Here is a 12,443-nt window from a genome sequence, read left to right on the forward strand (position 1 = left end):
GGGGGCCGGCATAACGATTGAGGGGTCAATCATGGGAAAGGGGACAGAAATACGGCCAAAGAGTGTTAAGTTATAAATTAGCACATTGAAGTTGACCGAGAGGTTAGTCTTTTGAGTGTGGAAGAAAACCAAGGGACCACGGAATAGACCTGATGCTTAGTTGTGATTATTTCTGCCTTGTGGAGTGTCCTCTCCCTTTTTTAACTGGAGTCCCTGCCAACCCTCTCTCTGTAGGACACCTAAATCGTGAGACTATCAAATGTAGGCACCCATTCACTACCAGTCCTACCCGCTCTCTCCTAATTTAGGCTTACGTCGCAAAGAATATTTACCTTCTGTGCAACCTTCTGTCACTTAAATATGCAGTTCAGCAGTGAGCAAAGACTTAGCGTTAGTCATCAAGGGGAGGTCTGAGATCATAGAGGCACCAGGCTCCATTTCTTGTACACAGATTTCCTTTCAGGTCTGGGACTGAAACTCAGCAGCATAAAGTTCACAGTCTAAGGTGGCAGATCATGCCATTTATGGAAGATAATTCCAGTAGACAATGACTCATTCAATATAGGAACAATTTTAAAGTCAAGCATTAATGAGCAAGCTTGCGATCATTAAAAACAGGAAAAGAACACATGCTATGTCTAGCCCCACAACAATTGAGATGAATCACTTGGACCAGATGTGTTCTCCATTAGGTGGTCCACGCAGTGTGGCAGCTAAGTGTATAAACTCTGGAGGAAGAATAATGAGCTCAAATCTGTGCTTCACCACTTTCTAGCCTATGGATTTGGATAAGTTACTTATTTTCTCTGGGTCTCATGTACTCCATCTATAAAATGACAATAATATATTTTTAACTCGTGGGAGTGTTCTGAACATTGAAGGAGCTTCTTTGTATTTAACAAGCATCCAATAACTTTTTTCTATATTATTTGCAAATCAGCATGACCAAACTTTGAGATGCACTCTATAGAACACTACCAAGTTTGTTCCTTACCAATAGCATTGCTATCGTTGGTATGTGTGGTCGGTCAAGTCTGTGCGTATGGTCATAATTTACTCATGGAGAGCACGAAAAGGAGCCTTGTCCAGCAGCCTGTGTAGTAGATATCATTAAGATTATTGTGCCCAAATTAGGAAGATAAAATGCAGTCTTAGAGCAGAGTATTTAAATAGGGCTTTGCAAAGGTTTGCAAACTTTGGATGTACCCGTAAAAGCATAAAACTATGTATATTATGTGAAAGCATAAATCTGATTTTAGGGTAAATGGTTTTTGTTAATGCCTTTTTATTACATTTGATGTATAATACACTATCAGAAAGCCATACATACGTGTTTGAAGATGCAAAAATTAACCATGATTGTTTTCTTTGGGAACCATACAATTAAATCTTCGTAAAAACGTTTATCCAGCAAGATTCTGCTCCTTCATGTTGGACTTTTGCTGAGTACAGGTGCCTACGTAACATCATTATAGAGAAGAGGACTTTTGACTGATCTGTTCTCATAAGACGATTTTTATAAGTGGCCATTGTAAAAGACCATCAAAAAGCCCTAATTGCTTGCATGAAATTACAGAGGAAACTATGTACAAATACATCTTAAGCAGTTATCTATGGAGGCTATGGTTGGTAGTGTCACATATGTCACCTCGTGTAAGCTTTAGGACAATCTAAGTGTAAGGCGTTATGTTCATTTAGTGGCAACATTTACCAAGCTCAGAGAACATAAATAACCACACCACCAGTCCTCAGGTCAAACCCGGGAATCTCAGGATCTAAAATCTACGCTCTTTACATAGCATAACAGCTGTCCCAACAAACTTGATTATTGAAATAGATCAATAGCAAATAGAAAATATTTTCAATTACTTAGAAAGGGTCACTGAACAGTAACTATGCCATTGTCAGGGACAGTAGACTATGTATTTGGATGCTACTATATTAAAAAAAAACAACAACAAAAAAACAAGCCCTTATAAAATATACCTTCGCATGATGCCTAGAGTTATTCAAATAAATGTTAATTCTATTCCTCAATTACACACATATTACTTCACAGTACATTTTGTTGCCTAAAATTGTATTTTTGCTTTTTGTTATTTTAAAATTTTATGTCTGTCTTTAGAATATCAGTTCCATGAGGTAAGGAATTATTTTTATTATTTCTGATTCCCTAGTGCCCGTCTCCCAGGAGGGGCACCCAGCACATTTGTTGAATGAAAGTGTGAATGATGAATGGATGAATACATGAATGAATAATAAGTAGATGAATGAATGACTATATAAATATAGCTAGACATAACTCGATACACAGGTCTAAACGTTCAAAAAGCATGAGTCTCATTACACTAGAGATATAACAGAATAAAAATGTCCCTGATAATTTACTCCAAATCTCTGTCTCAAAAAACACCTCACCCTCTAAAAAAATTTTTTTTTTTTTACTTACAAACTACAGACTCCCTGTGGCATTTAATGAGTTACCCATCATTAACTCTGCAGGATATAGTCAATAAATTTAATATGTGTGTACTTAAATGAAAGATCTGACAGCTATGAATTGTAAATAGAAATTTGGAATCAACAGAGATTTTTATGAGTAAAAATATAAGAACAACATCATTGAAACTTGCATGAACTATAAATTTTTCCTAGCTACTGACTTTTTCAGGTTTTATTAGAAGAAGGAATTGCTGCTTAAGGGCATTTGGAGACAAGATGGGGACAAAGTCCCACACTATTAGAAGCACAAATCTCTAGCAAGATCATTTTAGTATCTATCCCCTTTTCCATCTTCTTCATGAAACAGGTGAAAAATAGTACTGTTCCCAATTCTGGACCACTTGCCCTTCCATTTAGGAACCTTTCTAAGGAAGGTGAGAGGGAGAATTCATAAAGAAACCTAACTTTATGTTGTATCTTCGAAACTACAGGGGCCAGCCAGGGCAGTGACTTTTATTGTTTATCTACTATAAGTCAGAAAGCAGATGAGGTACTTTGTGGTAAGTAATCCCATTCAACTCTTTAAAGCCTCAGTTTCTATAGATCTATGAACAGATTCATAATTCCTACACTATAAATAGAAGCTTAGAAATTTTAAATCACCTGCCAAAGTCACACAGGTAGCAAACTATGAAACTGATATGGTTCTCCCAGACTTCCAAAGTTTTTCTGCTCTGTCATCTAGATATTTATCTTGAATTTGGGGGTGGCAAATTTTTCCTTTAAAGGGCTAGAGAATTAATATTTTAGACTGCGTGGGCCATATGGTCTCTGTTGCAACTGCTCAACTCACCCTGTTTCGGTGTGAAACCAGCCACAGACAGTACATAAACGAATGAGCATGGCTATATGCCAACAACATTTTTTTAAGGACATTGAAATGTGAATTTCATTTAATTTGTAAGTGTCATTAAATATCATTCTTTGTTCATTTTCTTTTCCAACAATTTAAAAATGTAAAAACTGTTTTTAGTTTACAGCTGTACAAAAACACATGTGTCTGGCTGAATTTGGCCCGGAGTCCTTGAATTTTGATCCCCTATGGTAATTCCCTAAGTATCTGCAAATCAGGAGCTGTACTAGATGATTCTCTAAATTTGTGATGGTTTCCCACAGCGCCTAGAACAGAGCAGACCCTTGCCTAAAACTTGGAGATTTGACTGGATATGTGGCTTTCCACAGTGTCGTTATTTTTCTATTGTGAGTTCTTTGCTTCCTTTTTGCTTGAGCCTAAATTTACTCCAACGCTGTAATCTAAAATTTTTTTTAAGAAAAATAAAAGTTGTATCACTTAAAGTTACTGTACCTTAACAAATGCACCTAGAGTGGCACTGTTTTTGCATGCATGAAAGCTCAAAGCCTCAACAACTCCCATGAGTGATTAATCTTCTAACACTAATTAGATATTTGCTAATTAGCGTCTGATGTGTGAAATGAAAAAACATTTTGAAGCTGAAATGAATAGGGTCTAGAAAGATAGGGCTGTATTCCAGTTCCCCCTTTTCCATATTATTATCATATTTCATAAATATTAATAAGATCACATGATACCAGCCGCTCTATAAAATTATCTCTCTGAATGAGGGCTTTTGTTTGATATAATAGGGATGTGTCAATATTTTGCATATGGAAGAAAGCATTCAGTGAAGGAAAACATTTTTTTCTCAATGTTAAAGAGATGTCATATTTCATAAATCACTTTTATGCTTGATCAACCGGTCCCACTTTTCAAACCTGGGTCTCATCTTCCCGTAAGAGAAGGTAGGAAACCTTTCTCCAAATCATCACTTTTCTTCCTTTCTTATACCTTAATCTTATCTTGGTTTAAAAGAAAACTTAACAGAATGGAAAATACTTTAAACCTATGCTTCTGTGCAGTGAAAGAGTAGAAATCATTAAAGAATGGTCAATTTCAATAAGCAATTTTACTAGTAAAAAAGAGACATTTGAATTTCATTAATTGCATGCACAAGGACAATCCTAAAAAACCTCCATATGCCATCTTAATAAAAAAATTTATAGAGAATGGGATAGAGATTTCAGTGCTTCAAACTCACATACAGGCTATAATATTCAAGTCATAAATATTAAGTCATGTATTCTTAAAATATAACATTTTGATTTGAAATATTTCTCAAATGAAAGCACACATTAAACATACTTGGTTCTGAAAGAATAGACCTATAATAATAAAATATTTCAGTTGGTGTGAGATTTTTTCTTTAAACTACTCACCTGTGAATGCTGGTCATATCACAAATTATATCTAATTGCAGCATTGATACAGTAATTTGAAATGATAGCTAAGCACAAGTTGACAAAGGTGACATTGAAACATAATGACGATGAGATTATCGCTTTCTTAAGCTGACATTTTGTGATTATAATAATGCTGATCGGAATGATTAAGACCATAATGATGGGAAAGCTTTAAGAACCAGAACAAAACATACTGAGCCTAGAGAAAGCCTAACTCTTATTTTGTCTCCTGCTTTTTCGACATGGCTTTTTCTTCCCGTGTAAAATCAGGCACATACATGCGCTAGTCTCAGAGACTGGTGGAAACTGCAGTTGACAGACAGCTTATTCTACCTACTCACAGAAGGTTCTGTTTTTCAAAGCTGGAATAAGAGGAGAAGGTCATCTATGCCAATTTGTCCATTTACCCTGGGGATTGTTTTCCGATTGGCTTTGAGGTTGATAGTCAGCTCCCAGATGTAAAACACCAATACAGTATCTGTACTGATAGCTCCCTTCAGCTTAGAATTCATGGTGCTCCAAGGCTCTCAACTGTTGCAAACAGCAAGTGAATGGAAAAGTCTGGCAGACATTACTCTTTCACTTATTGTTAAATGAGAATAAAACCAGACAGCTTTTAATTCCCAGCAATGGAGAAATGAGTCAATGGGAATCATACCCAATCAAGACATCACCAGTCAATCCAGCAGCCGGACCGACTGAACCTGGGAAATGAAGGATGTTCTGTACATTGCTCAGATGAGGCTATTTAAATGTATCAAGTTCAAAGTGTTTGATGAGACTTGTAATTCCAGCTGAAATCTGAACCTCATTTCAAAAATAGAGGATAAGTGTGTCTCAATTATTTGAAATCGTCTTTCCAACCACACATGTGTTTTCAAATTTGGCTTTCATTTATTTATGAGAGACAGTGTCTTCAAGTACCATCACAGATTCATGGATATTCGCCTGGAAGCAATTCATAAAATCTCTGCCACACACCGTTAGGTTCAACTGTCCCATTTTACCGACGAGGCAAGGCATAGACTAACAGGTTTGGGATTTAAGTACTGACTCCTGATTAGAAACTTCTAGGTATCCTACAGTGTCCCACATTCTGCAACATTCAAAAAGTTTCCTTCCTCCCTTAAGGTGTAAACTGACTGCTGGTTTGACAGCGAAGTCAAATATCATGGCTTTGTAACCACCACTTACTTTTCTATAAGAAGTGTATTGAAGAAATACCTTACAGCGTGAATTGCCTGGTGTCTACAGGCATCCCACTCCTTAATAAATTCTCCATTTCACTTGAAATCTTCATCCTTATACATTTCAAGCTAATGATACCCATGTGGGTTGTAACAGCACCTTTCCCCAAGGAACATCTATAGCTTTAATCTTTGCAACATACCTGGGAAGATAGAAGAAGCAAAGGTCATGAAGGTCATGACAGCTAGTAAAGGTTCAGATTTGTCCACAGTCAGCATCAGAAGTAGAAAGCCATGACTTTTGCGGAAGGTCTTGTTTTGATTTGCTTCAAGAAGAATAAATGATCATCATTCTGAGATAACTATACTCTTCCTGAGGGACTAGGTTCATGTTTCTCTACTTTTAGTCAGTCTATCTTTAGAACTTTTAGTTTCTCCTTCTATATCAAGTGATAAGTATTTATACAATAATTTAAAACGGCTTCTAAGCACATAGTGACAAAGAAGGCACTGAAATATGATGAAGATGAGATTATTGTCACTATGTGGCTAGCACTGTAATAAATACAACTTACAGAGTAATTCATTTATTCCTGACAACATTATTCTCTTAGCTGCAGCTTAAAAAAATCTAAAATCTAACTGAAAAAAATAACTGGCTTTTTTTTTCTTTTTCTTTTTCTTTTTCTTTTTTTTTTTGATAGAGACGGGGTCTTACTATGTTGCCCAGGCTGGTCTCAAACTCCTATACTCAAGTGATCCTCCCACCTTGGCCTCCCAAAGTGCTATGATTTTAGGCATAATCCAACATACTCAGCCTCAAAAATCTTTGAAACATTTTAATCCATTCCTTCAAAATTATTTATTGTGCTTGAACAGCATGCTAAACTTTGTGTTGGAATGGGACATTTAATCCTTGTTGTTGTTTTTTTTTTCTTCTTGAGATAGAGTCTTGCCCTTGTCACCCAGGCTAGAGTGCAGCGGTGCGACCTTGGCTCACTGTAACCTCCACCTCTCGGGTTCAAGCAATTCTCCTGCCTCAGCCTCCTGAGTAGCTGGGATTACAGGCACCTGTCACCATGCCTGACTAATTTTGTTTTTGTATTTCTAGTAGAGACAGAGCCTCACCATGTTGGCCAGTCTAGTCTCCAACTCTTGACCTCAGGTGATCCACCTATCTTGGCCTCCCAAAGTGATGGGGTTACAGGTGTGAGCCACCTGTGCCTGGCCTGGATATCTTATCTTGAACCAGACAACTAGGCTCTCACCAACCGTAAGTCTGAGGTCTTGGGGCAAGCAAGTCATAAGTTGTATTCGTGGCCCGGCTCCATGCTAAACTCACAGGTATCCCAAATTTATAAACTCACAGACTACTATTCTCTCTGAGTTCTAGGAAAGAGAAAACTATAGTATATGATCTAAATCTAGTCTGCAGTCTGTTTTTTTATTGCCCACAAGCTAAGAATGGTTTTTCTACTTTTAAAGGGTTATTTTTTAATTTAAGTATATGGGACAGAGAAGAGAAATTGTGGCTCACAAAGCCTTACATATTTACTATCTGGCTCTTTATAGAATAAGTTTGCTGACCATTGATCTTTATAAACTTAAATCTGCCTTCAAGGCATTTTACTTGACTTCTAAATAGTTTAGTACACCCTTTGTGTTTTTTAGAGTTTTTGTGGTAGTGGTTATTATTTATTTGTAGCCACGTGCCAGTCCTTATGATAAAAATTTTGTATATTATAGCTTATCAATCTTGTTAACCCTCAAAATGAGCCTAGGTGGGCATTATTATTATTATACCATTTACAAGTGAAGAGACTCAGGTTCAGGATGATCAGAACATACGGTCCAACTACTAGCCAGAATTCACTCTGCATTGTCTAATTCCACCACTAGCCTATAGTATTATCTTTACACTAATAAGATAAACCTGTCCCTTTTTATTGAATGCAATCATGCAGACTGCTTCAAAAGGGATCCTAAGCTAGGTTTCAGTGCCTCTTACTCCCTTGGCCCAAGTGTCCTGCACAACCATAAGCAGGTTGAGCTTCTGAACCACTCTGATTTCTGCTTTTGATTTGTGAGCTCTAATTCTTAGGGCTTGTCTTAGTCCATTTATGCTGCCATAAGAAAATACCTGAGACTAACTAATTTATAGAGGACAGAAATTTATTTCTCATAGTTCTAGTGGCTGGGAATTCCAGATTCAAGACCCTGGCAAGTTCAGTTTTTGGTGAGGGAATATCTTGATGCCGCATCCTCCAGAGGAGACGAGCACCATGTCTTTGCAAGGCAGAATATGGAAGGGCCAAAGGGCCAACGCTAGTTTCCCCCAGCCCTTTTATAAAGCTCTAAGCCATTTCTGACGGTGTGTCATCATGCTTGAATCACTCCCTAAATGGTTACGCAATGGGAATTAAGTTTCACCATAATTTTGGAGGGGACTTATTAAAATCACAGTTTGACCTTAGTCTTTGGTGAACATCCGCCTATTTTGTGCCTTCTCCTTGCCACAGTTTTCTCACCTATGACTTTGGCTTTTCTTCAAGCAGGGACTGGGTTTCCTTTAAGCAGCATCACCATGGTCCCTCTGCTAGACTTCTCCTTGTCTCTAAGGTCCCATTTCCTTCAACCCTTGTATTTATACTACCCCTTTGAGAGGCAGAAAACGGACAAAGGAGAGCTTGAGTATCTCTAAATTCCTACCTTCATTACAGTGTGCCTGCAGTGTCAGATTGACCCAATGGTCAATAACTTACGTTATTGTGGACATCTTACTGGAATCGTCTGAAGAGATGCATTGAGAGGTATAAGCAGAAAAGGAGACTGAAAAGTTATCTCAACTTGGACTCACATAAGTTTTACAGCTTGGTTTGAAAAGAAAATAGACAACTATTTTTATCTCTGAGAAATGATGATTTTACTTAACCTAGAACTGCTCTGTTAACAACATGCTGCTGATTGTTCAAAGATAGAGAAACAAGGCCGGGCGCGGTGGCTCAAGCCTGTAATCCCAGCACTTTGGGAGGCTGAGGTGGGTGGATCATGAGGTCAAGAGATCGTGACCATCCTGGTCAACATGGTGAAACCCCGTCTCTACCAAAAATACAAAAATTAGCTGGGCATGGTGGCACGTGCCTGTAATCCCAGCTACTTGGGAGGCTGAGGCAGGATAATTGCTTGAACCCAGGAGGCGTAGGTTGTGGTGAGCCAAGATTGTGCCATTGCACTCCAGCCTGGGTAACAAGAGCAAAACTACATCTCAAAAAAAAAAAAAAAAAAAAAAAAAGGTAGAGAAACAAAAGAAAGAAGAAATCATATTAAGGAGAAATTTTAACCTCAAGAAGTGTAGGTCATCATGTGTTCTGCAGGAGGTGTAGGTGACCCTGGGAATAAGGGACAACTGGAGTGACAGGAAAGAATGGAAACCCACGTTGAGAGATGATAATAGAAGAAAGGTCTCACCGTGTTAGCCCCACACCATCACAACTGTCTTCCCCATTCAAGATCTCTTCTCCTCCATCCTGCACACCAAATTAATTATCCTAAGAATTATTTTATCTTGTCACTCCATTGCTCAGACACCACTCAAATGGTTCTCACTGAATAAAGCCCAAATGCTTTCCTGTAGCATTCCACACTGAGTTGCCAGATAAAATATAGGACACCCAGTTAAATTTGGATTTTGGATAAACAATTGATAATTTTGCTCAGGACATACTTATGCTAAAAAATAATTACTTGTTGTTTATCTGAAATTCAAATGTAACTGGCTCTCTTTTATTTTTATTTTCTAAATCTGCAAATCCAAACGCAATTTGCACAGGGCCCCAGCCTTCTTTTAGAGTCTTATGTTTTTGCAGTCCATTAAAGTGGTTTTCACACTCTGAAATGCAAAGGGAGCATTCTTGTATCCAAGCCTGACTCACATTGGCATCCTCCCTTAGAAAGCCTATTTTATTTTTTCTCTACCCAGCTGAGGACTACCCACAGTCCCTTAAGAGTATTCTTAGCCTCTGAGATCTTACATTTATGAGACATCAGTGTAATCCTCATTTGACACTTGGTAAATAACCGTTTTTGGTTTTATCAACATTTTGACACCACTGGCAGAGTCCCATCTTTAGTCATTCAGCTGTTATCCTCACCTGATCACTCTGTCATGCTCTAGATGTGTCCTCCCTTAAGGACACACACTCATCAAATCAGCAAGGCCTAAACCTCCAGCCTGTTGTTTCTTCAAGGCTCTGAGAGGTTGAATAGTTTGTCCACAAACCAAAAGTCTAACAAGTGACAGAAGTAGAGTTTGAACAGAGGTTAAGAACTAGTATGTGTGACTCCAATACCATGCGGTCAATTTTTATTGATCCCACCCTCTCATATATCACACACCTAGATCTTTCTTTTCACTTCGTGCCCTCCCCCCACCATGCTATGTTACTTAACAACTGTACAAGAACAGCCAACCGGGCATGGTGGCTCACTCCTGCAAGCCCAGCACTTTGGGAAGCCGAAGTGGGAGGATTTCTTCAGCTCAGGAATTTGAGACTAGCTTGGGCAACATAGCTAAAACCCATTTCTACAAAAAGTTTAAAAATATTTGCCAAGTGTGGTGGTGCATGCCTGCAGTCCCAGCTACTTGGGAGGCTAAGGTGGGAAGATCACTTACTTGAGCTCAGTAGGTCAAGGCTGCAGGGAGCCGTGATTGCATTCCAGGTGCTTCAGGTTGGGTGACAACTGTGTGTGTGTATATATATATATATATATATACATATATATATATACACACATATATACACATATATACATATATATACATATATATGTACACACACATATGCATATGTATACACATAGACACACATATATATGTGTGTGTGTATATATATGTGTGTATATGTGTATATGTATTTACATATGCATATGTGTACACACACATGCATATGTATAGACATACACACATATATACACACGCACGCACACACACATATGATATGGTTTAGTTGTGTCAACACTCAGATCTCATCTTGAATTCCCACATGTTGTGGGAGCAACTCAGTGGGAGGTAAGTGAATCATGGAGGCAGGTCTTTCCTATGCTGTTCTTGTGATACTGAACAAGTCTCAGGAGATATGATGGTTTTAAAAATGAAAGTTCCCTTGCACAAGCTCTATCTTTGCCTGCTCTCATCCATGTAGAACTTGACTTGTTACTTCTTGCCTTCTGCCATGACTGGGAGGCCTCCCCAGCCGCATGGAACTGTAAGTCCATTAAATCTCTTTCCTGTACAAAGTACCAGTGTTGGGTATGTCTTTACTAGCCAGCTTGAAAATGGGCTGATTATACGTGTATGTGTGTGTGTGTGCATATATGTGTATGTGTGTATGTATGTATATATAAAGAGAGAGAGCACGAGCAGGCACGTGAGCGCAAGAGAGATGTATATATAAATTCCAGTGAGTTGTAACTACAGTTTTTTTTGTATATCTTATCTAATGACACTTTAAATGTCTTAATGAGACAAAGAACAACTTTCATGGACCTAAGATGTCAGGCAATTTATTTGCCTTTTCTAATACTCAGTTTCCTCACTTGCAAATGGGGAGAGTATTAGCAGGAGCCTTACGGTGTGGCCATGAGATTAAAGATGAGACCACACAGACCACTCAGGGCAGCTTAACAGCCGTGTTTGAAGAAAATTCTAAGTAAAGATGCACTGAATAAATGAATGGTATTAAGGGATACTTTTTTCCCACTATACCTAGGAAACAATCGCATCCACAGCATAAATGAGGCTGTGAGAAGACAACGTGCTCGGTAATAAGGTTTATAGGAATTCAAGTATGGAGAGAGAAATGTCTGAGAACTAATGCCCACCGCAGGATAACTAATTGACTATTATTTATTACAAGAAAGTGACAAAACCCCAACAGCTTTGAATTTTAGTTTGTTTATTAATAAGTGAAATAAGCCCAGCACAGAAAGACAAATGCCACATGATCTCACTTACACGCGGAATCTGAAAATGTTGAACTCATATAAGCAGAAAGCAGAAAGTTCATTGCCAGGGGCTGGTGAGAGGTGCAGGGTGGAAATGGGAAGACACTGGTTAAAGGATACAAAGTTTCAGTTAGAGGGGATGAATACGTTCTGGAAATATATTGTATAGCATGGTAACTGTAGTTAATAATAAAGCACAGTATGCTTGAAAATTGCTGAGAGAGACCTTAAATATTGTCCCCCCCCCAAAAAAAAAGAGTGTGAAGTGATGGACGTGTCAAACTAAGTCTAATTTAATCATTCCACAATGCATGCATATCAAAACACAGCTATGCATTGTAAATACATACAATTTTAATTAGTTAACTATGCCTTAGTAAAGCTAGGAAAATAGAATAAAGTTAAATAAAATAAAATAAAATGATAGTATACTCATAAAAAAAAAAAAGAAAGAAAGAAATAGTGGACTGCAACTTTTGAAAACAGTTCTCA

The 12,443-nt window shown here is 37.9% G+C and overlaps 1 protein-coding gene across 11 annotated transcripts in view; it reads right to left on the reverse strand.

Annotated features, from left to right (window-relative positions):
- Positions 1 to 12,443, reverse strand: part of TENM2 (teneurin transmembrane protein 2) — a 3,817,113-nt gene that overhangs the window by 710,029 nt on the left and 3,094,641 nt on the right. The window lies entirely within an intron of this gene.

This window comes from Saimiri boliviensis, chromosome 20 (genome assembly GCF_048565385.1).
Source record: "Saimiri boliviensis isolate mSaiBol1 chromosome 20, mSaiBol1.pri, whole genome shotgun sequence".
Classification (NCBI taxonomy): Eukaryota; Metazoa; Chordata; class Mammalia; order Primates; family Cebidae; genus Saimiri; species Saimiri boliviensis.